The 23915-nt window shown below is 38.8% G+C and overlaps 1 long non-coding RNA gene across 1 annotated transcript in view; it reads right to left on the bottom strand.

The window, feature by feature from the left end:
- LOC122236521 overlaps nt 1-23915 on the bottom strand; it is a 218323-nt gene that overhangs the window by 149205 nt on the left and 45203 nt on the right. The window lies entirely within an intron of this gene.

Below are 23915 nucleotides of genomic sequence, written 5' to 3'. Positions count from 1 at the left end.
TAATTTAGTAAATAACTAGTGAATAAAGCAGAATCTCTATCTTTATGGAGCTTACCGAGGAGTAGGGAGACAAATACTGAACAAATTATTTATGAGGAATAATTTAAAGGGAAGCACTATAGGGTATGATGGTCAGCTATAACAAAAACAGTGATCTAGTGTAGCAGATTGCATTATATTCTGTAATTCTTGACACCCACTCTATTGGAAGTACAAATCTCACCCTTTACCATGGAACTGTGCAGTGTCCCTGCACATGGGGACCTTTCCTGCCTCATTGTTGTTGGGCTTGGTCATGAGACTTGTTTCGGCCAATGAAAAGTCAATAAATATGGAACAGACGTTTCGTCTGCTCCATGTATTTGACATTTTGTGCTCTAATGACCCACCATGAGGAGAGCATGATGTGAGAAGGCTGTGCCCTAGGTTCAACGCAAATGTCTTAGACTTGAACCCAAATCACAGTGGGGAGCCAGGTCTAGCCATCCTTCAGCCTGAGGCAGAACCTCCCATAGGAGTCCAGCCTGGATTATCCAAACTATGCAGAACCTGAAGACCCATGGCCATGAGAACACATTCTTGTTATTGTGAGCCACTGAGTTCTGGAATGGTTTGTTATACAGCATTACTGTGGCAATGGCTGAGTAATATACCAGACTGGGGTTCAAACCACACTGTATTTACCTAAATAAGCCATGTTTATCTTGTTCATCACTATATTTCCTGTTCCTATCACACTGTGTGAGATGTAGCAAGTGCTCAAAAACTATGTGTTGAAGGAATGAAAATACAGTTCCTGACCTTGGTGATCTCATAGGCTAACATGTAAGGCAGTTCCGTGAACAAATAGTTACAGTGTAAAGTGATAAATGCAGTAATAGAGAAGCTATTATAGCATGGAGGTAGAAATCCTTCAAAAGTGTGTTACCTATACCAAGGAAAAGTGTCAAAAACCAAGCACTCAGATTTGAACATAATAAGAAGCACTTATTCTATCATCAGAAGCTCTTATTAAACTTGCTGATGTAAGCTGGGCTACATAAATAAATATAAATATAAATAAAAATATAAATAGACTTATAGTTCCTACCATAACACAATAAATTGTGTGTTGAAAGATTTTCAGCATATTTACTGAAAAAAATATTTATAATCTACATTGCATGCAAATAAAAGGGCAGTGGGCTTAGAGGTGTAGTGAAATGAAATACCAGAGAGTAGTAGACTGGAAAAGGTGTTTACCCAAAAAAAGGCAAGTTGTTGCTTTGTGAACCAAAATGAGAACTCATGAGAAACTGGACAGAGGAATGCAGAGTGAGAGTTGGAAAGGGGAGGGGAAGATCACAATATAGGATGTGACTACACCCTACATCCTACTTCGTATTAAAAATAAAGGGCCTTCCTAAATAACCAGTGATCAACTAGAATATTCTCTCTTCTGATGAAGAGTTCTACTTGACCCACCCATCCCTCTTTGCAGGTGGCCCTTTGAGCGCTTATTGATTCTTGGCCAAGGACAAGAGTGTCATGTTTTTAAAGGGTGAAAGAAAACTAATTATCAGTCAATTACTAATTAAATTGAAATATAGTTGACTTATAACACTGTGTAAATTCAAAGTGTGTTGTCAATCTTGCATGGGTATTGCAGGGAGAGATGTTTAAGAAAGGTCATCTATAGGGAAGAAATAGCAAGATATTTCCAAGGGCTGAGCATCTCAGCATTTTCTGGGGTCAGTTGGTTGGCTTCTCATTGGAACCTTCCCCACAAGCCTTTGGGTCATCTCTTTGTCTTCTAAGCCAGTTACTCTCCTCTGTCCTCTTTCAATCTTCCAAAGAATATATTATCTATAATTTGTTGAGGTCTCCTTTTCACTCTGTTTTTCCTTGTGGATTAATGCCCTTTTTTTGAAATTTTAGCAGGGTTTGGGGAAGCAGAAGGCTAAAGTGTGAATAGTCAATCTGCCATTTTTTACACCAGAAATCCACAACATTGTTCATTATGACTAACAATTGCAAACAACTTACATTTCCATAAACCAGAAAGTTGTTGAACAAATGAGGTGTATGCGTATGCTGAAATAAAATGTAGGCACTGAAAATCATGATTTTGAAGATTATTTAAGGACAAGGAGAAATGCTCAGAATAGAAAGTGATTACAAAAGTCAGAATGTAGAATTCTCCTTATTGTCTCACCCCAATTCTCTCAGTCACATCAAAATAGTAATAGTTGGGGGCACCTGGATGGCTCAGTTGGTTGAGTGTCTGACTCTTGATTTCAGCTCAGGTCAGGATCCCAGGGTCGTGGGATCACTGTGTGGGGCTCTGTGCTGAGCTTGGAGCCTGCTTAAGATATTCTCTCTCTCTCTCTCTCTCTCTCTCTCTGCCCCTCTTCCATGCTCACTCTAAAATTAAAAATTTTTTTAAAATGATAGCAGTTATTAGTATACTTGGATAGTGAGACTATAGCAAATTTACTTTATTTCATTCTTTTTGCAATTCAGCGTCTCATATTTTTAAAAAAAATGTGTTCCTTTTATCATCAGAAAAAAAAGTAATTTAAAAGAAGGTTATGCCAGGGCACCTGGGTGGCTCAGTCAGTTAAGCGTCCAACTTCAGCTCAGGTCATGATCTCAGGGTATGTGGGTTCAAGCCCCGCATCGGGCTCTGTGCTGACAGCTCAGAGCCTGGAGCCTGCTTCGGATTCTGTGTCTCACTCTCTCCCTCTGCCCCTCCCCCACTCATGCTCTGTCTCTCTCTTTGTCTCAAAAATAAATAAAACATTTTTTAAAAATTTTTAAATAAAAAAATAAAAATAAAAGAAGCTTATACCAATTGTTTCTTCATATCTATTTTTTTAGAGAGAAAAATATCTCCAATCTTGATTATAGATACTTTTATCTGTTGGTGAGTAAAGCAATCACAATTTGATTATTTTACTGTCCAATTTTCAGATGAATTGATTATATTTTTTCTCAAGGCCTCAACTTCCCACAATATATGTGCTTTGAAGTCTCCAGGATACCTCTCCTTCTGGGACACGTTGCTGCTTCTCACCACTTTTTACATAAATAAGAGAAAGTGGTAGGGTCATGGAAAGGTCTTCAGAATTGAGCATTGCTAACACAAATACACTTTTTTCAGTCAGCTGCTCTTATGCATTTAGCTTTGCACAACTGGGTATGAAAAACATTCACATTTCATCTATATTAAATGTTGTAAATTACATTCTCGAAAGTCCCTGAGGTATAACTAACAGTCACACTAATACTTTAAAACAGCATGACCGAAGCAGGAAGTTGCATCGCTAAATCAGACAAGAGGTTGTGCTTAAAGACTCACCATGGGACATTTTATTTATTTTGAATCTGTGTGCAATGATTTGTTTATTTCGAGGTTTTCAGATTTCAAAAAAGGTTTCCAAATTATAGAGGTAAAGGGGCTAATATTTTTGTCTAGGTTGTTATTTTTTGTAGCTCAAGAGAGAGGTATATCTATCATCAGTTACCTTAAATGTCACAATGGCTCTTTCTTTCTTCTTTTTTTTCTTTCTTTCTTTCTCTTTCTTTCTTTCTTTCTTTCTTTCCTTCCTTCCTTCCTTCTTTCTTTCTTTCTCTTTCTTTCTCTTTCTTTCTTTCTTTCTTTCTTTCTTTCTTTCTTTCTTTCTTTCTTTCTTTCTTTCTCTCTTTCCCAGAGTCCTTAAACAAAAATCTAAGCTTCCTGCCATGTTCTTCAAGGTTCTATGTTTCAGACTGTAAAGGTAATGTTGAAGGAATGAACAGTGTGAGTGAGGGTCTTGGTGGGATGGTCAAAGATGTCCTTTTCCATGTGAAAGTTAAGAAGAGCATGGGGGTGCCTGGATGGCACTATGTGTGTGGTAGAGCACACAACTCTCAATCTCAGGGTCATGGGTTCAAGTCCCAGGACAGAGCTTCCTGCCTGTAAAACCTTCCCTGCTGGCTGAAGACAACCTTAGACTTAGAGCCTCTTCTTTCAAGCCTGCAGAATCACCCTGCTCCAGATTCTGACAGGGAGAAATTTGAAGATTACCAGAAAAATAAGACTTAAGACTCATTCGGTAAGCATGCGATCCGATTTGTGAGAAATTCATGTACTTCACCACACTGGGATAGAATGAATGAGTGTAAGACATGGGGAAAGAATATTTTAATGTCCATATCATCCACTTAACTGTAAATTCCATTAAGAAAAGGACGATGACTAGATCTGCTTATCACCATATCTGTGAAGCCTGGAAGAGTGCCTGGTACATGGCAGGTACTAAAATAATGCTTGTGAGATGAATGAATAAATAGCTGTTCACAGGGCTGAGAAGGGTGAGATGAGTCTGGATCATCCTGCAAGACCAGTAAGTGTCATCCTGCAAGACCACTTCAGGAAGTGATCTGAAAATGCATGGACGTAACAAAAGCGTTCAGAAGCCAGCTTGAAGGGGCTTCTGCTGGCCAAATCAGAGACAACTTTAAGCATCAAAATAAATAAGGACAGTAACCCAATGAATAAAATAGGAATCTATGAGACTACATTGATAATGATTAAATAGGAAAAAAAAAAAAAAAAAAGGGAAGACTGAGGGCTCTTCTTTAAAGACTTATCCAGACAATAAATGTGGGTGGAGTAGTAGAATTGGAAACTCACCATTTTACAGTTATCATAGTAAAGATTGATTTGGGCAAAAATCATCAGTGGATACTAAATATAGGGGAAGAGAATGATGAAGAGCAGGATATTTGCATGTTCTTCACATGACTACTTCCAGAATGCTTATTAGGTGCAAAGTGTCAACTAAGGACATGACTTAGATTAAATGCAATCTAAATGCAATGGGTGATCTTAGACTGGATTCTGCACCAAAAAAATTTTTAAGGATTTTATTCGCACAAGTGACACGATTGGAACATGGACTGCTTAGATAAAAAGTATAGTATCAGTATTAAATTTCCTGAAGTTGAATACTCTACCATGGTTACATAAAATAATAGCTTTGTTCTTAGGAAATACATATTGAGATGTTAAGGGCTGAAGGGGCATGATAAATGCAACCTATCCTAAGGAAGTTCAGGAGGGAAATACTATACATAACACATGCATACAGAGAAAGAAAGAGATTTAACAAATATGGCAAATTTGTATATCCATGCAAGAGTATTATGCTCTGTATGATTTTTGAAACTTTTCTGTGAGTTCAAAAGTATTTCCAAATAAAAGTTTAAATACTATAGCAAATGCACAAACCAAACACAATAAGGTCAGAAAGGGTACAAGTCAAGTATTACTGCTCGTCAAATAATGGGAGAAATTTTGACCAGTGGAAATGAGAGAACAAGGAGGTCTTAAAGTCAGGAAAAAACAAACCAACAAATTAACAAAAACCCAAAAAGCTTCAGGAGCAAAGATGAGGAGGAGGGAAAGTAAAGGCATATGGGAGAAAAGAGTCCTGTTTAGCTTAAGTGTATGAAATTATAGAGATAAATCAACAATAGTAACTTGGAGATATTTTAGGAGGGAATATCTTGAATATCCAAGTGCACATTATCAACTCAAATTCATGCAACTGTATTATTAATAATACATTCCATCTTAAAATATGGTAAGTTTCAATAAAGGCCATAAAGGAATTTTTTTCTAGTATGATTTCAGAGAAGAAAAGATTATTTCTAGCCTTTTCTACATCTGAATACAAAGCAATCAAATAAAAAAGTCCAAATATGCTGCTCATGTATTTAGCTATGAAACTAAAACCCAAATATGCTGCTTAGAAAATTAACAACAACAACAACACAGAGACAAATTATTACAGTGAGCTTTGGAATTCAAATTCTCTCAAAAATTTCACTTTATACAACTATTTGTTAAACTCCTGAAAAATTATTTGAAAGAAGGTCTGCATTTTCTAATCATCGACAGCTCTTTTCTTTCCCTAAGTTACTTTAACCCGCATGATCAATCCTTTATTCAGCTTTTAAATGAAAAACGAATTCTCATCTCAAGACTCCTCTCTTTTAGCTGAGAGCTACTTCGCAGCATGCAAAATACTCTGGGTAGACAGCTGCATGCTGACTCCTCCACATTCTAGGCAAGGAACACATTCTGCTTGGCCCTTGTGGGAGTTGTCAACTGACCCAAGGAGAGAGTGTTTCACAAGATCAAAGGCAGCTGTGAGGTCAAGGGGGCTGAGGCTGGCACAGAGGCCAGGAGGCTTAGCCCCTGAGGAGGAGGTAATTGGGAGCTTTGTGTTTCAATGGAGTGAAGTGGGTAAAAGCCGGATTAGAGAAGGTCAAAGAGAGAATTGAAGGAAAGAAACTTGGGGGAACAGGTGTGAACTTTTGGCCAAGAAGAATTACTTAACCAAAAGAACAAGGTTAAGGGGAGAAATAATCAAAGCCCAAGTTGTCGACAGGGGATATTGTACTCTCCCAGGATATAGTTCAGAGTCTGGGCAGAATGAATGTAAGGGAAAGGCAGTCCAACAAGATGAGCGGGTAGCAAATAAGGGCTACAGGAAAAGCTACCGATTATGAAACAGAGTTGGGAAAATCAGACCTGGAGAACTTGAATCCAACAGAGTGTAATAAGAAGGGCATTTAAATCCATATGTCAGAGTGGTTAATGGATTAGAAGCTGTGAAAAGTACAAGTGGGACAAGGATAAAAGAGGAAAGAGTGCTGCTAAAGAAAAAGGAATAGGCAGAGGCTTCCAAGAGGAAATATTTTATGTTAAAAACAGTGGCTAAGCCAGCAAAGGGAGCTCAGCACAATGTTCTTTTATATAGGGGTCTATAAGATTTGTTATTAAAAAATGTTTTAACCCCAGAATATTTGTCTCATAAAAAGACTGTGTTTAATATACATATAAAAACATAAGGTATAATAATAAAATGAATACTCATAAACCTACCACCCTACCTAAGAACTGGAACATTATCGACACCATGTAAAAGGAAAGTCTATGCTCCTCCCCCTGACTCCTTGCACAGAGATACCGTGAATTCATGCATGTGTGGAGTAACCATTCTTTTAAATATATATTTTTACCTATGTATACATCACTAAACATAATATTGTTTAGCCTTCCTTCTTTTTGGGCTCTATAGATATGACTCTAAAGTACCACTATATATAGTTTTATATGCTTTATTATTGGTATTTATGTTTTGTATTAGTTAAGGTTCTCCACAGAGGCAGATCCAATAGGTCTTATTATACAGGTATAATATCTTCTATTGGGTAAAAAGGAGGTATAAAGTATAAGGTAAAACATATTTTATATTTATATTATGTTATATTTATATTATATATATGTTAACATATATATATTATGTTATATTTAATTTATATTAAGAAAGATATACATTTAGGGGTGCCTGGCTGGCTCAGTCGCTTAAGCGTCCGACTTCAGTTCAGGTCATGATCTCACGGTTTGTGAGTTCGAGCCCCATGCAGGGCTCTGTGCTGACAGCTCGGAGCCTGGAGGCTGCTTCGGATTCTGTGTCTCCTTCTCTCTCTGCTCCACCCCCACTTGTGCTCTGTCTCTCTCTGTCTATCAAAAATAAATAAATGTAAAAAAAAAATTAAAACAAAAAGAAATATATACATTTTAAGGAATTAACTATTTGACAGCAGGGGCTGGCAAGTCTAAAATTCATAAGCCAGGCTGGCAGGTGGGAAATGGAAACTCAGGCAGGGTTCCTATGTTTTAGCATTGAAGCAGAATTTTTTCTTTAAGAAACCTCAGTCTTTGCTGTTAAGGCCTTCTACTGAATAGATGAGGCTCACACACATTATGAAGGGTAATCTGCTTAACTCAAAGTCTACTGATTAAAAATTTTCATCGTATCTAAAAAGTACTTCACAGCAACATCTAGACTAGTGTTTGGACCAGACAGTTGGGCACCATGGCTTATCCAAGATGATACGTCAAACTAACCATCACATGTTTCTAAGATTCACCTTTATTGTGTATGTAGCTTGAGTTCATATCCGCTCAGTCACTATTTCATCATTTCCACACTCTCTTGTCAATTGACACTTAGGTATAACACCATTTCTCTGGTATTATAAAGAAAGCTGCAATAGACTTTTGTGTGCATGTTCTTTTGTGTATGTATGTATGTAGTGAGCAAGAATTCCTTAAGACCATAGGGATGGAATTACCAAATTGTGAATATAGGATGTAAATTCAACTTTAAAAGATAATGTTGGGGCCTTTGGATGGTTCAGTTGGTTGAATGTCAGACTCTTGATTTCAGCTCAGGGTCATAACTCCAGGGTCATGGGATCAAGTTCCATGCTAAGTGTGGAGCTTCCTTAGGATTCTCTTTGTCTCTCCTCTTCCCCTCTCCCCTACTCTCTGTCTCTCTCTCTCTCTCTCTCTGTCTTAAAAAAAAAAAGATAGTGTCAATCTGTTTGCTAAGGTGTTTATATCAACTTACATTTGTCTCAGTACGTCTCAGAAGTTGCAGTTGTGTTTTTCAATAGTCAGCTCCAAAAATGGGTTTAGGTACATGAAAAGAGTCAAATTCATTTGACAATTTGATCCGTATCCACTCTGTCTCCTATTTATACACCCATACTTTTCCCTAGACTATTTACAAGCTGGAATGAGAAGTGAGGATAGCTTTGTGAGAAGATTTAATAAAGAAATTGTAAGTCAGTCCTTCATGCAGCAAGTATGTAGTCAGCATAGGTTAGGTACCCAGATGCCCCATCTATGATTTCATAAGACTCCGGAAGGGAGATAGATGTATTAATAGACAATTATAACCAGTGCTAAGATGGAGTAACATTTACATGTTAATATACAACAGGGTACTTACTGAAGATTGAAGGACATTCCATAGGATAATTTAAACACTTATAATAGACATGGGTAGATATATGCATGGGTAGATAGGTGGCATTACATCTAATAAATATTTGAATTGCTATATGTGTCCGTTGAAGACTGTACTAAGCCTACTTCCCTTGGATTGTACATTATAAAATTTCTTACACATATGGAAAAGTTCAGTGAGGCAGCATTTCGGTTATTCACAGAAAGAAATCACTTACTCTCAGGGTGGGAGTGACTAGAAATGGGGACCCCAAGTCCCCCAGGTCATTCCAAAGCCATCTCTGAACACGCCTTCTGGATGCTTCTCCTTAACTCTTTGAGCAAAGTACCAAGGAAGGTATGGAGTGAGTTTCACCTAGATCCTGACATCAGCCTAACTTGAACCAAGAGTCCAGAAAGAGGGGCCGGAAAAACTTTTTTGGTTCTCTCCGAGTGGTGGCACAAGGTAAAGCCCTCGTGGGCTAAACACATTTCATCCGCTCCAGCTGCAGGATGTCATTCACATGTGTTTGCCAAATGATACAGCGTATCTCTAAATGAACCTCTCCTTAGAATAATAAGCATTGATTTCTAGGGTAGTGGTTCTCAGCCTGTTGTTTCTTTGCTGCATATTTGTTAACAAGTATATTTATTAAGAATGCAAGGTCTTTCCTTTGCATAATTCATTTTCTGCAGCTACTCTTCATAATCAGGTCTTTGCAGTCTGTAATAAGCGTCTTTATAGGAATGCATGACTATAAAAATAGGCTGAAATTCAATACACAGAAACAGTGAGCTCCAGACCAGCTACCAGGAAGATTTATGTTAGCAATATAGCTCTATGTGAGGCTGCTGCCTGGTACTTTTTATCCAGCTTACAACATTTTATCTCCTTGTGTTGGCCAGAGTTAGTCCTAAGAGTAGGATCCATCTTTAGAAAACCTTAAGTGTCAATAAACTACACTGGTCATGCAAAGGACTCCAGCCCCACGCACTTGAGGAGTAAGGCACACCATCTCAGTAACATAATGTTTCCTTCAGGCTCTACACTGGACTGTCAGGTTGTCTGCCTCCCTCTTGTAGTAACACGAGGTTTCATAGTACTTGTACTGGCACCGCCACGGAAAGTGGGAGGAGCGAGTGGGTAGGGTACAGAGCTGAAGGCAGGGCATGAAAATGCACTAATCTTTGAGTCTTCAGCTGTGTTCCCCTGCCCTACTTTTCAAGAACACTAATAGCCAGTTGTATGGTGACTTTTCACTGAATCCCCTTGCTCCCATCAGGGGATGAGACAATTTTTGGAGAAACTTAACCCTTCCAGAGAAGAGATCTCGATATTGACATGTATGTCTCACTAAAAGCCATGTTTACTCCGGAGCTAAAAATCTTCGTTAGGCTCACGGGTGGGCAAGTCATACCCATGTGCATCACACTCATGAACGCTGAGCTTCTAATCAGCAACTTTGGAATTGCCAGCCTTAAATGTGAATGTTCAGCTAAGGATCACTATATATGTGAGGAACTCATCCAACATTAAAGAGAAAAACAAACAAACAAATTAAAAAAGGACCCATAAAAAAGAGACAATGCAGAAGAAAACAAACAAAAATCTATATTTAATATCTTCGGAGCAATAAAAGATACTACCTCCATAAAACAAACACAAGAGGCTATAAAAAAATCAAGGGATTAGAAAGAGCCCTTAAAATAGGAAATATGGTAGTAGAATAAACAATTCAATAAAAGGATTGGAGGATGAAATTGAGGAATCCTCAGAAAATACAACAAACAGAAAATGGAGGACAGTGGAAGAAATTAGAAAATCAATGCAGAATGTCTGAGAGCAAACTAATAAGAGAAAAACAAAAAAGAGGAAATTATCTTAAATTATTATAAGAAGCCATAAAAGATTTTTCAGATATTCAATTCTTTTTAAAAAATGTTTATTTATTTTTGAGAGAGAGAGAAAGAAAAAGAGAGAGTGAGCACAAGCAGGGAGGGGCAGAGAGAGAGGGAAACAGAGACTCCCAAGTAGGCTCCATGCTATCAGCACAGAGCCTTATGCAGGGCTTGAACTCATGAACTATGAGATCATGACCTGAGCTGAAATCAAGAGTTGGGTGCTTTACCAACTGAGCCACCCAAGCACCCCCAGCTATACAATTCTTTTTTTTTAAAGGGGTCTTCCGTTTTTCCCTCCCAAGAGAAAGATACACACAAGCAAAGGAGGGGGTACACAAAAAAAGAGGAAGATAAAAAAAATAAGTCTGTATTTAACATGAGAGAAACAGGAAAGAGAAACCCTAGGAAGTTCTTTGAAGAGGAGTTGACTGAAGAAGAGTTAAACATCTGGAAACATGGGGAAAATATTAGAATATTTCTTTTCCTAGATTTCTATATAGAAATTATATTTCTATATAGAAATATAGATTTCTATATAGAAATATAGAAATATAAAATATTTCTTTTCTAAGAAAAAGAAATGATTAAAGAAAAAGCAGTGATTAACTTTAGAAAAAATACTGTACAAGCAAGGACATGTAATCATAGCTCACTTCTTGACTCAATCCAATACTTACAGAGTTACAATAATAGAGAAGAAAGATTGTGCTATAATAGGACTGAGAGGAAGAGAGGACAGAAGTAAGGATGAGTGGGGATGATGATGCAGGAGAGCTGAAGTCTCAGCCACCATAGTAGAATCAATATATTACACCTAAAACTGATGAACTGAGAAGTAGCAGGAAAATAGTGTAGTATCGAAAAACATGGAATGACACATCCAAAGAAACCTACCAAAGATCGGAGGGGAGGCAGAATCTGAGGAATGGGCTTAGAGAGATGGGAAATGTTGTTCATGTTTAAACCAAGTGCATGTATTTCATTGATAGAAATAAAAATTAACTTTACAAATAATGTGATAGGAGTTCTTTTATGTAAATTGCACTACAAGCTCTAATTTTTTTCCCTTAGAATTGATCACTAGAAATGGAATTACTCAAAGGATTTGATCATTTTTGAGCCTTTTGGTATGTCTTAATCAGTTTTCTCCTGAGCTACTGACAATGCAAAGAGTACCCATTTCCTTACAACCCCCTCAATTTGGCGTACCCACATTCAGAAGTTTTTTTCCCCCACCTGATGAGTGAAACCATTCTAAAATTAGTTAAAAAATTATTTTAGGCTAAATATTTTATTTTGTTTCATTTTATTTTACTTATTGGTAGTGCCTTAGATAAATATAATAATACATCTGTGATAAATGATTCAAGACTTACATAAGTATACAGATTGAAACATCACGGTGACCTTTTGCTCTCTTTCTATTTTCCATTCCCTTGCCCAGGAGTGACCAGAGTTAACAGATTCCAGTTCATTTTCTTTAGGATGGATAGATAGATAGTTAGATAGATAGATTTTTCCATTATACATACGTATAATATCATATATATATATATATATATATATATATATATATATATATAAACATACATTATATGTAATACTTATTTTTACATAAATGGAATCATACAACCGATGTTGTTTTGCAAATTGCTTTCTAAGCTTGAGACTACACCCTGGAAATCTCCCCAGGTCAAGGTTTTAAAACAATATTTGCTCTTATGCATTTTAAACAATGTGCTCCGGTCAATCCACAAAGGTAGGGTGAACTCCTACCTCATATTTGGTTATGATAATTTCATATGCACCAAGAGAGTGTGAAAAAGTTTATTGTACACACAGTGAGCATCTCTGGGGAAAAAGGGACAGGCTCCCAAGCTGGCCTAGCAATGGCTTGAGAAGGCAGAGAAAGATTTTGTAGTGGTCAGTAGGGTGTGGCTAGGCTAAGGTTTTCCACACCCACCCTGTGGCTTGTGTAGTTTGAATTTGCTGCTGGTGCCGAAAGAGGGAGCACTGGACTTTCTTATTCCCTTGCTCAGCCATGGGGCAGGGGGGCGGGTAGTGGTGGGCCTTGAAAACTGCCAGCAAACATCAAAAATGGAGTCAGAATCTTTATTACACAATGTTTGCTATTCCTCGAGAGCTTAGTTACACAGATCCTCTTTACTCTTGGAAAATGATCTTTACGATTTCGAAAAAGTAGATAGAGCTAAGTGACAGTCTAAGGTAATGAATTTGTGTTTTTTCTTGGTTTAGTAACCTCCCATGCATGACGACCGTGCTCCTGATGGCAAATGAATGGCAGTGACAAGCCACCGTCAAGCTGGCATGCACAGCAGCATACAGCACCACTGAGAGTCTCCATCTGGAGAGGCCGATGCCCTCATGCTCCTCTGGCTCTGGTCTCATTTTATAGCTTTGTGCAAACCAACCCACCTCATTCCTGAGAGTCCATGTTGCCAGCCCGGTTGTCCCAGCTTCCTAATGTGACCGGTGTTGCTTCAAGCCTGTTTTCCATGTGCCTCTGCAGGGCTTTCTCTGTCTCTTTTATGGAAGTGAGCTATATTCTGCTTTGGTCCCAGGAGGAGGACTCATCTTTGGTCTTCCCCCCTCCGAGTTCTATAGGCACAGAGATTAAAGGTGGAAGGAGGCCTTCTATTTTTCCAATCTCAGAACCACAGGACTGACTATTGTCTACTCAGCAAATGTGAAGGGCTAAGTGAGAGTATCCAGAAGGCATGCCGACTGAGGCCTAATCACTGAATTTTGGGTAAAAGCTTGAAAATGGCCTGTTGATAGTACATAATAGCCAGGACAATTATTCTCTCCTTTGCAAAGAATTGTAATTAATGTGGAAATGTAAAAGAAAAGGCTGAGTTGTGAACAGAAGGGCTAAGGCGTCAAGAACTTGGCTTCCCCAGCAGCACTCAAGAGCACTAGGAAGTGTTTAGGCCCAATTTGACATTTCAGATCAAGCAGATTAAAGCCCATGGTTTTTTCCACCTGGCATAATCCTAGCCGTGGAAACCACAGTTAATAATTATTTCCCTGAGCCTAGAGAGACTTCCACAATAGAATCCCTTTTATCCTGGCAAACTGAGGATGTATTGTGGCCAGCATTTTCAAAGCTGGCAGAAAAAGGTTTGGCCTGCTCTGGGTGAAAATGTCTTCAGCATGACAAGTGCTGTTGTTCTCTTGTCCTCTACCACTGTTTGACCACCTTTGCATCACTAATGTCTCAATTCCACTGTGCTCTTTGCACTTCAGGGTGACTTTGCACTTGGAGGAACTCATGGGCCTATGGAGGAGAAATAAGGAGAGTTTTCATGGCTGAACAGGTTTAGGACATACAGCCAAAGGTCCACAGTGGGACTTTTCTGGCCATGTTTGGGCAAGCATTTTGGGAACTTGAACTGCTGATAAACTGAAGGGTAAGGATTTGGTCAGTTACTAATGACAACAATGCAGGGTCACTCCTCATGCAAGAAGTTACAATCCAAGGCAGACCAACAAATGAATACGGGTCACCTGCTCTCTCCAAGGTGCTGAGCCAGGTATTAGGGGACATTCAAAGCAAAGCTGATAAAATGGGAGATAACGTCCCTAGAGTAGGGGCTATAAGACAGAGTTTCTGCCACTAACTCACTGTTAATCAAGTCACAGGCATTAGCTTGGCTTTGTCATCCTGAAATGATGAACCTTTGCTCAGTTACTTTTCCTAGAGGTAAGTCTTTGATGACAGGTAGTAACCCACTGATTATTGCAGTTTCTTCCTGGAGTTGTAAAAAAAAAGTCACAAATACCATCAAATAAGATAATGTGTATAAACCACAGCATTGTTCTGGGAACACAGTGCTTAATCATTGTTATCACGTACTTAAAGACATATGTCTTATTCTTTCTATTTTATCCATTTATGTCTTTCTTTCCTACTCATGTCTCTCATCCATTTCCTTCCTTTCCCCTTTCGTCTCATTGATGGCTCTTGATATTATTGTTGGCTATCTCTCTACACAGATGTTCTCTCTCCTTTACTGGGTCCAAGTTCTTGAGGATAAGGCCCATGTTTCTTCTCTCTACTCTCATTGCCTAGCACACTAGCCTTGCTGGTGGGTTGATTTAGACACACCAGAAAGTGACCTGTAAATATAATATCTTATTCCAAGAAGATTATATTTTTACCCAGTTTAAAGTGGGGTTAGATACTGAGACCAGAGTCCCTTAAGTGTCACCAGCTTGCCCAGCCTAGTATGTGTAAGGTATGGAGGTAGAGAAAAGTGGAGGGAGGCAGAGGTGTTCCTAGGCAATTTCTATAGCTCTTATCCTGCATTTTATGGACTTCAAAACTGACCACAGCCTTCTTGAGGAAGCTCGTAGCAAACAGATGGGAGGAGGATTATTTGTTTCGGAGCTTTTTCTCTGTTGCTTGAACTCAGAAGAAGATTTTCTAAAATCATGGACCTTCTGGCTAAAGGATTGACCACCTGCAGGTAATACATGCCCAGAGAAAAATCTTAGGCAAGAGTGCCTAAGAAAGATGCAGAAATGTTCTTCCCTTTGTATGAGAAAGAGGTAAAAAAGGAAAATGCTACATGGGGGTAGAATTCTTCTCTGGAAAAGAAAATACTGGTCATTGGTTCCTGGGTTTTGGTATGTGGGTATTAGTTGCCCACTCCAATGCTCTTTTATCAGAGTCTCTTCCCCTTCATTTCCTAACCTGTCACTGATGCCTCTCTGAAGCTTGCTTCCTACCTAGACCTTTGGATTTCAGGTACCCGTCATGGCTCCACACCATGTGCAATGTCACCTCCCTCACTCTACTGAATCAGTTATGTCCATCAAATATTATCTGTCTCTTGTGCCATTTGTTCAGGCTCTGATTGCTGACTTGAAATTCATGCAAAGGATTCTTTGAGGCATTTCAGGGGATAGCCTCTGTTGCATAATATGTTTTTTCCATTTCATTAAGTTTCTCCTGGGAACCCAATGGTTTAAATCTAAAAAACAACTCCTAATTGTGAAGATTCCAGGCATAAAGCCAGATTAGTGGGGATGATCTATCTGGATGGGGAAGGAGACAAAATTTAAGCTTTTGGTGTTCCATTTCTCAGGTAGGGGCAAAGTTTCAGGCTTTACTTCATAACACTCAGCAACCATTACTGAGATGTGCTCTAGTGCATGCTATTTCCTGTCTTGGGCATCAGGAAACCTGAGTTCCAGTTCCTGTCTATTGCTATATAGCTGTGACATTAGGGAAGTCTTTTCTCATCTTCAAAATGACTGTAAGAGATCAGGTAATCTGCAAAGTTCCTTTTAGCTATGAGTCTATGACCTTCTGATATGGAGCTTCATAGGATTTGATTTAATTTTTAAAGTTTATTTATTGTGGGAGAGAGAAAGAGAGAGAGACAGTGGGGGTGGGGGAGGGTCAGAGAGAGAGGGAGAGAGAGAATCCCAAGCAGGCTCCAAGCTATCAGTGCAAAGCCCAATGCAGGGCTTGACCATGAGACCAGGACCTGAGCTGAAACCAAGAACTGGACTCTTAACTGACTGAGCCATCCAGTGCCCCCATAGGATTCGAGTTAAACATGGCAGTAGGGGATAATCAAGTGGTACTTAGGAAGGATGAGTGAATATGAAATGCCACTGTAAATCTGGTAGTTTTGTCAGCTCTGTAAAAGGCAACTATAGAGGCACTCCTTCCCTAAGCAGCTCTAATTTGTATGGAACTTCTGTGGCTGAAGTAGAAAAACTCAGTGCTAACACTTTCAATTAAGTTAAATGACTTCATGTTCTGTTAAGTTCAGGCTAGCTAGGAATTTCATGACTTTTCCCTGACTTTATTACAGTAATGCTTAGCACCAGGTTCACATGGGTGATGTCTACTCGACAGTATTTTCATAATTGCACAGCTATCATCAAATTATGTTGATTCATGGCTGAATGAAAAATGACAGTGAATAGCATAATTGTGAAATTTCACAAGGCACTGACATTTGTGTTTAAAGCACAGAGAATTTAGCAAGTATGACTACTACAATGTAAGTGCAATTGTGAAGACTTCACGGAAAAGTTCACGGATTCAAATGTAATTAAGCATGAATTAAACATGATGAGCTACAGGGCTAATTCCTGCACGGCCGAAGATACATTATGGAAATCTGCTTCAGAAATATGACCAGCTCTTTTTTTTTAACATATGTCAGATGCCTAACATATGGTCTCCTAAGGCCTCCAGCATACCTTGGGTGATCCAGGGCAGTCAGCGTATGCTTGGCACTGTTGAAGGTCTAGCTTATTGAGCCAAGAAACTAGGGAACATAATGGGAAATCAACCCATGCCTGTCAGAATCTCTTTTCTCCTTTAGAACAAGTATTATAAATTTAAAGAGAAATTTGAGCCTTCGTAGGGTATAGTACTTTGTTCTGACTTTTCATGCTGGTGCAATAAACAGCAAATCATGAATGCAGACTTATGCCTATTTACAATCAATTATGAAGATGACAAAGTAAACAGATGCATTTCATAAGCCACACCCATAAACAAAATAAACTGTTTGACACCAATATACTTTGCATAGGCTGAGGAACACAGAAAACCTCGAGAAGAGCTTCCTGTACTCTTTCTCATCCCCTGACTTCTCTTGCATCACTGTCTCTCAACCTCCTTTGCACCCTCCTCTCAACTTCAAAGAGTAAGAAGGTAAGAGTGTGAAAGACAGAATTACAGGCCCAAATCTTTCACTGACTGCCGTGATCTGCTTCTTTTGGTGTCAGTTCCCTTATATGTATCATTAGGAGAATTATATTACCTTTCCTGACTGACAGGGCTCCTAAGTGAATGTGATGTGATAAATGCAGAAGTCTTTCATCTATGTCCATATATTCTTCTATCTCTATCTCTATCCACATCTACCTAAATTGAAGACACACTTGTGGTTGGCTCTGTTTTCTGGTCTTATCTCCAATGGACTATGGGTGATGATGGTCAGAATAATGAAAATAACATCAACGATGACCATTTATTGCATTTACTCTGTGCCAAGCACTATATTAAACACCTTATATTTGCTTTGTATGTTTATGTAGAGCATTTAATTATAGGATATTATTCTTTCTGAATTCTAGAACAATGGAGTCAGAAGACTAAAAATGTCTAAAATCTAATAGCTAGTTTTCTTCTTAAAATAACGTACTTTTCTGGCCATAATTACTAAAGTAAAATATGTTTCTTTATTATCAGCAGTAGTTTATGGTATTTGTGTTAAAAAGTTGTGGCTGTATCTTGCCCCGGTGAAAGATCTGTGGGAATATTAAGTCTTTTGTTGTCATATCTCATAGTACTACAAAGCTTCCCCATTTGGACCTTTTTGTTCCCCCTTAAACCCAAGTACACCAGAGTGACCCCTTTCAATCTGAAAGAGACAAGTTTGGAACTTGAAAAGCTCACTGCCCACAAATGGTGAAGGAGACTAATAACATAAACAGCTTGTAGGCCTGGTTTAGATAAATAACAATGACAGATCATTAATGGAAGTTCAGGCATGTCTTGGAGGTTAATGTGAATGAGCACAGAGATGTCCTTTTGCAGCATAAATTTCAGTGCCTCTGATAGAGACAGGATCTGCCACCTGTGACCCTGCAAGATGACTGTATTTTTAAGTAAAATCTTCCTTAAGGTTATAAGGATTAGACACCTCTTTGGGCAGCTTTATGTAATATAGTTGGGTGTGAAAGGGGATCCTGTTGACCAGTATCTTCATGGTCATCCTTTGAGCATGTTCTCATCATCGTGTACCCAGGGAACATCAGTTAGAACTTTAGTTTCTACTGTGTGCAATATAGTCCTCACCATGTATGTGTCTAGGCTCAAAGATTTCAAACAGGTGAAAAAGCAAAGAAGAAAATGGAAATGAATCATTCCCAACAGAAATAAAAATAAGAAGCAAAGAAAGATATCTGGTAGTTAATGTACTCTTTTTTAAGTTTACTTACTAGGAGAGCAAGAGAGAGAGGGAGCACTAGTGGGGGAGGGGCAGAGGGAGAGGGAGAGAGAGAATCCCAAGCAGCTCCATGCTATAAGCAGAGAGCCTGATGTGGGGCTTACACTCACAAACCATGAGATCATGGCCTGATCCAAAATCAGGAGTCAGGTACTCAACTGACTGAGCCACCCAGGTGCCCTTAATGTGCTTTTCAATTCTAAATTGCTCTGTCTGTCCTGAGGTGGATTGCAAAAAACCAGAAAGACAGTTTTGCACCAGTGAGGGCCTTAACCTGGCATCATGTTAGTAGTTTTTCCTCATTGGCTTGGATTCCAAAGCCCACTGTGTCCAAATGTCTCTTTCTGTGTGCCTGCATAGCACTAGGATACAAATCATGAACTCCTCTGCCTATTATCTCAGTTATCATTTATTTATTGAAGATTGGTTAAGTTCCTACTAGAATATTATCTAATTTTTCTTAGCATTTGCTTTGTAAGAGACATACTTCTAAGCATTTTATATGTATTAACTCATGTATGCCTCAAAAAAATCTTATGAAATAGGTATTATTAATATTCAAATAATACATTTTCAGAAAAATTGTGTTCTTAAGACTGAAAATCATTTGTTTGACATGCTAGGAAGTTTTATTATTTTCTTTTTTTAATGTTTATTTATTTATTTTTGAGAGAGAGAGAGAGAGAGAGAGCAACAAACAGGAGAGGGGCAGAGAGAGAGGGAGACAGAATTCCAAGCTGTCAGTACAGAGCCCAATGCAGGGCTACAACTCACAAACTGTGAGATCATGACCTGAGCCAAAATCAAGAGTCAGATGCTTAACTGAGCCACGTAGCTGCCCCTATTTTCTTTATGGTATGTCATTTAAGGAGTAAAAGTGGAGAAGAACTCCGGAGGATGTGCTTAAGAATGAGAGACAATGAGATAAGTTAGGAGTTCAGTGCTATACGTCAGGAAAGTAATGATGAGAATCTGCCACAGTGATAAAATTGGAGACAGATAAGAATAGAGCTGTTAAATATTTAAGAGGCAGAATTAACAGTGTTTGGTGACCAGTTGGATGTGAAGGGCAAATGATAGGTAACTAAGTGGACTCTCAGGCTCCTGCTTTGGTTACTACGGGTGACCCAAGGAGCAATCAGGGACAGGTTTATCAAAATAAGCATTTTTTGTGAGAAAGCACATTCATTCAGCTTGGGATGGGCTGAGTTAGAGATAGTTCTGGGAAATCCAAGTAGAAATGTTTACTAGAATCTTGGGCAGAGCAATCTAGAACTAAAGAGGGTTGCTATTTGAAAGTTCTCTGCATATGGATGGTCTGTGATGGCTAGTGTGGGTGAGATTTTGTAAGTAATATGCGTACTATGAGAAAAGAAAGGGCGAAGAAGGAGAGATATCAGCAAAGGACACTATGAGGGAATGGAGAGAGGAAAGAATAAGATCAGGAAAAATTGGTTTCACAGAAGCGAAGAGAAAAGAGAAAGTGGCCAACAGTGTCCAATGCAGTGAGGTAAATAAAGAGAGAAAAGTGTCCATTGGGTTTGATCATGAACAAGTTGTTGTTGATCTGGTGACAGCTGGTTCAGCTATGCCAGGTGAATAGGAGGTGACAAAGTAGAAGTATTTGAACACAATTTTTTGAGCTTTGATTTATTGCACTTTGCAGATTTTGCATTTTTTACAAATTGAAGGTTTGTGACAACCCTGTATTGAGCAAATCCATTGGCACCATTGTTCCAATAGCATTTGCCCACTTTGTGTCTCTGCGTCACACTTTGGTAATGCTCACATTTCAAGGTTTTTCATTATCATTATATTTGTTATGGTGATCCATAATCAGTGACCTTTGATGTAACTTTATACTTGTTTTTGGGAGCCACAAATCGCATCCATTTAATATGGCAACTTAATCGATAAATGTTGTATGTGTTCTGACTGCTCCACTGACCTGCTGTTCTCCCAATTTTCTCCCTCTCTTCAGGCCTCCCTATTCCCTGAGACACAATGATATTGCAATTAGGCCAATTAATAACCCTACAGGGCCTCTAAGTGTTCAAGTGAAAGGAAAAGTCACATGTTTCTCACTTTAAATCAAAAGCTAGAAATGATTAAGCCTAGTGAGGAACGCATGGTGACATCCAGGAGAGGCCAAAACCTAGTCCCCTTGCACTAAATAGTTGGCCAAGTTGAGAATTAAGAAAAAAAAAAGTTCTTGAAAAAGTTAAAAGTGTGACTCCAGTGAACACATGAATGATAGGAAAGAGAAACAAGCTTATTGCTGATATGGAGAAAGTTTTAGTGCTCTGTATAGAAGATCACACGAACCATAATATCCCTTTAAACCAAAGCCTAACCCAGAGAAGGACCTCAACCTTTTTCAATTCTGTGAAGACTGAGAGAGGTGAGGAAGCTTCAGGAGAAAAGTTGGAAGCCGGAAGAGGTTGGCTCATGAGGTTTAAGGAAAGAAGCCATCTCCATAATGTAGAAGTGCAAGGTGAAGCAGCAAGTGCTAATGTAGAAGCTGCAGTGAGTTATTTAGAAGATCTTCATAGGATCATTAATGAAGGTGGCTACACTAAACAACATATTTTCAGGGTAGACAAAACACCTTTTTTTAGAAGAAGATGACATCTAGAACTTTCACAGCTACAGAGAAGTCAATGCCTGGCTTCAAAGGTTCAAAGGAAAGACTGACACTCTTATTAGGGGCTAATGCAGCTGGTGATTCCAGTTGAAGTCAGTGGTTATTACCATTCCAAAAATCCTAGGGTCCTTAAGAATTATGTTAAATCTACTCTACCTATGCTCTCGAAATGGAACAACAAAGCCTAGATGACAGCACATCTGTTTACAACACGTTTTACTAAATATTTTAAGCCCACTGTTGAGACCTACTTTCAGAAAAAAAAATATGGCTTTCAAAATATTACTGGTCATTGCCAATGCCCCTGGTCACCCAAGAGCTCTTATGGAGATGTACAATGAAATTTATGTTCTTTTCATACCAGTTAATACAACATCCATTCTGCAGCTCATGTATCAAAGAGTAAGTTAGACTTTAGAGTCTTATTATTCAAGAAATATAGTTCATAAAGCTATAGCTGCCATAGAGAGTGATTCCTCTGATGGATCCGAGCAAAGTAAATTGAAAACCTTTTGGAAAGGATTCACCACTCTAGGTGTCATTAAGAACATTCATAATTCATGGGAAGAGGTCAAAGCATTAATGTGAACAGGAGTTTGGAAGAAGTTGATTCCAACCCTCAAGGATGACTTTGAGGGATTTAAGATTTCAGTAGAGGAAGTAGCTGCAGCTGTGGTACAAATAGCAAAAAACAAACAAACAAAAAAACTAGAATTGGGAATAGAGCCTGAAGATGTAACTGAATTGCTGTAATCTCAGGATAAAACTTTAATACATGAGAAGTTTCTTCTTATGGAAAAGAAAAGGTGGAATCAACTCCTGGTGAAGCTGCTGTGCAGCTTGTTGAAATGACAACAGAAGATTTAGAATATTACGTAACTTTAATTGATGAATCAGTGGCAGGGTTGGGAAGATGGATTCCAATTTTGAAAGGCATCCTACTGTGGGTAAAATGCTATCAAACAACATTGCATGCTACAGAAAAATCATTCATGAAAGTAAAAGTCAATTTATGTGGCAAATTTTGTTGTCTCATTTTAAAAAATTGCCACAGCCATACCAACCTCCAGCAACCACCACTCTGACCATCCAACAGCTATCAACATCAAGGCAAGACCCTCCACCAGAAAAAAAATTTTTTTTCAACTGCTAAAAGCTCAGATGATGGCTAGCATTTTTTTAATCAATAAAGTATTTTTAAATAAAGGCATGTACATTATTTTTTTATACATAATGCTATTGCACAATAATAGTATAAACATAACTTTTATATGCCCTGGGAAACCCAAAAAAACTTTTGAGTCACTGTATTGCGATATTTGCTTTATTGCAGCTGTCTGGAACTGAACCCGCGATGTCTCCAAGGTGTGCCTGCATAAAAGAGCCTTTTAGGTCACCTGGGAAAGTAGGGAATAAAAAGTTAAAGAGATAACTTAATTCTTTTAAATATGGAGAGATTTATTTGCCAAGAGTATGTAGCAAGGAAGAAGTTGAAGATACAGAAAAGGAAGGGAAAACCTTTGATGGAACAAATTCTGAGGACTTGGACAGAATATGATCCTGAGTGTATGTGGGGGGCTTAACTTGAAGCAGCAGAAGAGCCACCTCTTCTTCTAAGGTAGAAAAAAGAAAGCAAAGATCTAGGCACTTTTTCAGGTCAAATGGAAGGGGCAAGAGATTGATGTATTTCTTGCTTTATGGCTTTTATTTTTCTCCATAAGATAGAAGGGCACTTAGCTGACAGTCAGAGTGGGGATGGGGCCCAATGGGAGCAGAGACAGTGTGAAAGAGCCTACTTGGATGTGAACATTTTTGAATGGAATCTTGAGAAAGATGAATGCACACACTGGGGGCTCAGATGAGGGGGGGGAGTCATTAACTAGTAATTGTGCCATTCTGCAGAGTTAGGAGAATTCTCTCCTGAGGTACATGATTGCCAGACCAGGTATATGAATGGAAAGATAGGTGGTTGAAATGATCCAGAGTTGGGGGTTTTCCCATCAGGTTCATTAGAGAGTCAAAGATCAGAAAATCATCCATCTAGAGCCTGTAATCTTATAGAATCTCACAAAGATTCAAGGACAAGTGAGTGTGGTAGGGAGGGGGAGAGTCCGCCTAGCTGACTTTCCATCTTCTGTTTCTCATTCGCCCTTTGCCTCCATTTACCAACCATTTGCTTGGCCACGGACCTTGATTTTACTTGCCTAGTTTCCAATATCCTTTGTTTTAACATTGAATTCTGCTTCTGGTACCTTTCACAGTCTGTGCTTCAGGAAACCCCCGATACACAGAACTTCTGCTACCTGGAAATCCCTTGTGATGTTCAGCCAGCTCCCTGAGAAGAAATGTCTGCATATTGATTCCATTCCAGAGCAGGCAAGCATTCATTGCACACCCTGTGTCCAGTGTTTGGCCTCTTGGCTCTTTCCTGGAGGTGGTGTGTCCCCTCTCCAGGTGGGTCACTCTTCTGCCACCCATATTCCACATGGTCAGGATGTGATATTTTCATGAGAATTAGAAAAGAGAGGATGAGAAA

Source organism: Panthera tigris, chromosome A1 (assembly GCF_018350195.1).
Source record: "Panthera tigris isolate Pti1 chromosome A1, P.tigris_Pti1_mat1.1, whole genome shotgun sequence".
NCBI classification, from domain to species: domain Eukaryota; kingdom Metazoa; phylum Chordata; class Mammalia; order Carnivora; family Felidae; genus Panthera; species Panthera tigris.
This window is presented reverse-complemented; position numbering and strand designations above follow the sequence as displayed.